The sequence below is a fragment of the Solanum stenotomum genome, chromosome 11 (assembly GCF_019186545.1).
Source record: "Solanum stenotomum isolate F172 chromosome 11, ASM1918654v1, whole genome shotgun sequence".
Lineage (NCBI taxonomy): Eukaryota > Viridiplantae > Streptophyta > Magnoliopsida > Solanales > Solanaceae > Solanum > Solanum stenotomum.
The window spans coordinates 48,807,946-48,812,454 of NC_064292.1; the positions used below are offsets into that span (position 1 = coordinate 48,807,946).

Genomic DNA, 4,509 nt, shown 5'->3' on the forward strand with positions numbered 1-4,509 from the left:
CCCCCCCCCCCCCCCCCCCCCTATATATTATCTATATATAACAATGTTTCTTAACTCTTTTTCCACCTTGAACTAAAGAGTAAAGCCTTCTAAATACATTTTTTTAGCTGAAATCAATTAAGAAATGGAGAGGAAAATTTTTGGGTTTTTCTTTGTGATTCTCTTGATTTTTGCCTCACGTAAGTCTTCCATTTTTATTTGTTTTCCTTATTTTGTCCTAAATCTACTTGTTCACTCTTTCCTTATCTCATAAATCAATCAATTAATTAAGTACTTATCAATCTTAATTAATCAGTTGGGATCGAATATATGAATTATTAACCGTCTATTCAGATCGTTAGTATTCATTATACTACTAAATTTATTCAACATTAATTAAACCTTTCTATGTGGCAGCGTACTGTTTGTCTTAAAGTTTTACAGCTGCTATAGTGATGTGTTGTTAATTGTTATATATGTATACTCATATTTGACGTTGAGATCTAATTTAACTGTTATAAACAAAAGTATGCAAAATTACTTTTTTGTCCTTTCTATGCTATAAACGAAAAAAAACTTCTAGTCTTTAATTCCTCATGAATTTATGACTGTACAAAAATATTGTTACAACAAGGTTTGATGGTATACTAACCGTCACCAGAAAAAAAAATAGCGATGGATAACTTTTGTCCTTAAACTATAAAAGTTCGTCATTAATCTTATTTAACAATATATTAGATCAGACAGATTATCAAAAAATCGTGTTAGCTATGGATTATTTAACGACGATTTTTGTATCTAAGTCCTGTTTTTGTTTAGTACATCAATATACCTCAACTAATTATTTATTTATTTTTTTGTTGATAAATATATATATGGATTATGCAGAAATGGGAATAATGATGCCACAAGTAGAAGCAAGAGTTTGTATGTCACCTAGCCATAGCTATCATGGTCCATGTTGGCATGATCACAATTGTGCTATTGTTTGCAGAAATGAAGGCTTCTCTGGTGGTAATTGTGTTGGTATCCAACTTAAGTGCTATTGCACTAAGCTATGTTAGTTTTTTTATTTTCATTTTTCACTTGGTGTGATGTCAGCCTGTTGGACCTATTCTGAAGCCGGACTAATTTCGAAGTCATGCAAAGAAGATATGTTGACTTTTGTTTTCTTTTCCTTTTGATAGGCTTGAATGTAATGCATGCATCTATGTTTCAATTTGTGTTTAGTAATATGGTCAAATTGTGTCAAACCTCTCTATAATAACATTACATTATAATGACTCAACACCCTTCCTCATATAGTCATTTTAACATAGCTTTGGAGTTTCAAGTATATTTTGAACAAAAATGGATATAGTCAGACCTCTCTATAACATCCATTCTCTATTATAAAATTTCATTATAATGGACAATTTCTTAAGAACCAAAACGTTAACAACACTGTTATAGAGAGGTTTGACGGTATATTTTACATTATTCCAACAGGTGACAAATTATGCTTTAACATAAGTACATCATTTTCTCTAGAAAACAAAAGGAATCAAAGCTTTAACATTCTTAGGAAAATTTTCAAATTTAGAAAGGTACCATTTCCTAGTAACATTACTCCTTGCTGACAGATATAAAGCTACACCCACAGCACAGCAAAACGAAAACGATGTCTGGGAGATGAATGAGATCCCTACAAAGCCAAGAATCTCGAAAAGATAATGAGGGCATATGACCATACTGAAAAGGCCGCCTTGCGGAATTTTATAGCCCTTCTCTTTACTGCCTCTGAGCTTGGAAAGGAGGTAATGATGATAAAAGTTGCCACTGATTCCGACTAAGAATATCAGTACACCGATAGACTTCAAATCGATTTCAGGCTCCGTATATTGTAGAGTTAAGTGTTGGATGTAGATCATCACTGCAGCCAGCATAAAATAGGAGGATGAAATAAGGAGTACTGATCCAAGGATCATCCCACCACTGTATTTGTGAACAAACAGAACCTGCAAAACAGAATGGGCAAAGCTCATTACTCCTCAAAGTAACTGTCTCGTCTGAAGAATAATACGCGTATAGTGCATGGACATACGACAAGCGAATCGGATTAATATAAGCAGCACGGATATATATATATATATATCAGATTTCTAGTGAATACAAAGCAATCAGTTTGGAACAAGTTACGTAGTTCCTTGTCTGGGATGAATACTTCGAATCACTAGATCGTGCTGAAGATAGCATTGAATGGTATGAACTAGTGGAACGAAGTAGGAATCTTGTATGCTATATAAAGGCAATATCAAGCAGCAAGAACAGTATATAGAACAGTGGGAAAAATAAGTGATAGTACCAAAAAATATGGTAGTTTAGGTGCAAAGAATGGAAGGCTTACACAACAGGAGCCTCCTATATAACTGGCTATGCAGGTACACAATAGCAAACGAAGATTCTCTAAATGACGAAGGTTGTTAAGGCATAATTTATTTTGATAACCGTGGTGTCATACAACTCGACTTATTCCAGGGGATACTTGTCACCTCTCACCAGCAATAAATACCAGCAATAAATATCAGTTAACTCTGTCCACCAAGGCTAGACCAAATGAGATGAAATCACTTAGTGTTTTTGTTGTCTCTGTTGGGATTTGAACTTGAGACCTCATAGTTCTCAACTCATTTCATGACTACTAGACCTCTTGGGTGCACATATCAAGAACGTATAGGAAGAGTTTCATGAAAACATTTACTACGACAGACGGAAGACTAAATTCTAGTAGGATCATTGGCTTAGGCATACTCCATGAGAGAGAAATTACATGATCATTTCATTGTCAAACGAACTACATGATCGTGTTATATTAACCTCATTCCCCTGAAGCTACTACAGTCAAATGCAAAGGAAACCGTAGTGGGAAGTTTAGCTTCAAACATAAGTCTAGACCTTGGCCTTGGCAACAACTACGGAGAAGAACGGAATCCAATCAGTGCAATAGGTACTATATGCCTAGACCAGTAATTGCAACATTCTTCAATTGGTTTGGAAGGAAGCAACAGAAAAGTACCGGTAAATTCGGAAGATCACTCAAATTTCTATCTTGTAGACTATATGGAGGGAGAGGAACCTGAAATGCTAGCCAAGGAATCTCCAAATAAGTTCATAACTCCAAATATTTTCCATCAACTGATTCTAAAGATCATCAAAAATAACCAAAAAAAAAACACTAGTATGTATTACCCAAATTCAATTGAGTCCGTCAAGGCATTAGGCCTAACTCACACCCCAAAAGCTACTAGCTCAAAGGGAGAGGATTGCCCAAAACCAGAGCCTAATGTTTTTTTCCAAGTCCAATGTGGGATCATTCTCATCAACATTCCCTCACACCCGCTCGGATCTGAACATTCTTTATCTGAGGTTTCACAAGGTGTATATTCACAACCCCACACAGTCAGGGATACCACATAGAACAAGTAAACCTGACTCTGATACCACGTAAAGTTTAAGACCCGAAAACAATAAAGACGACGAATATTTTGGGAGAATTTCCTCTATATTTGTATTCACAATATGACCAACTTATACACTTCAACAAAAATAACTTTTAGCAGCAATAAATATGCACATTAATTAACAAAATATATTTATCGACAATTAAGCTATGACCGTCAATTGAAAAGAAAAAAAAAGTTTACCTCAAGAACCCTTTTGAAGAAATGTATAGTAACAGCAGATTTAAGTAACATAAACCTAGTTCCACCATCTGGGTGCATAAAAAAATGAAGCAAAACCCACAACACAAGCAGGTGCATAAAGTATAAACATCCCTACTTTACTAGACATTTTTCCCTGCAGAAAATTACTATTAGAGGAACCAGAATTTGCATTAACATTCCAAAATTTGGAGTATTGGAGATGTTTTCCAGCAATTTCAGAAACACCCAAATAAGCTAAAAACAAAAAAGTTATCAAAGTTATTGCTGTGATAATTGAAGAGCCCTCTTCAAACACAAAATTTTGAAACATTTTCACAGTTTTTTTTTGTGATTTTTTTCCCCAGATCTCTTTATTTAATAAAACTTGAAGGAGACCGCCATAGAGTATTTATAATGTTAATTTTGGTGTGGATAAATATGAACTGAATCTCCTTTTACATCACTTCCAGAAGAATGAAAAAGAAAAGAGTTTTATAATGGTTTTATAAAAAAAAAAATTATCGGTTATATGTTTGGTATCAATTTTTAATATTGGGTTAATATAACTCATTAAGACGATAGTAAGTTACTACTATATCCTTCATAAATATTAAATATTAATAATTTAACATAACTAGACACTATATCACTATTCTACACTACGGTCTACACACATTTCACATGTCATAGTACTTCTACTTCACATCAGAAATTCCATATTATGTTTTGGTTGTAACATGTTATTGTTGCCTTCATACTACATCTACTCTTATTGATTCAATTTCTCATTATATTTCTTGTTTCACTATATCAAAGTATTTACAGCTAATTTGATTGTCTCACCGGA

At 33.8% G+C, this 4,509-nt stretch overlaps 1 pseudogene; it reads right to left on the bottom strand.

The window, feature by feature from the left end:
- Window positions 1–1,436: 1,436 nt before the first annotated feature.
- Window positions 1,437–4,037, bottom strand: LOC125845547 (uncharacterized; annotated as a pseudogene).
- Between the last annotated feature and the right edge of the window lie 472 nt (window positions 4,038–4,509).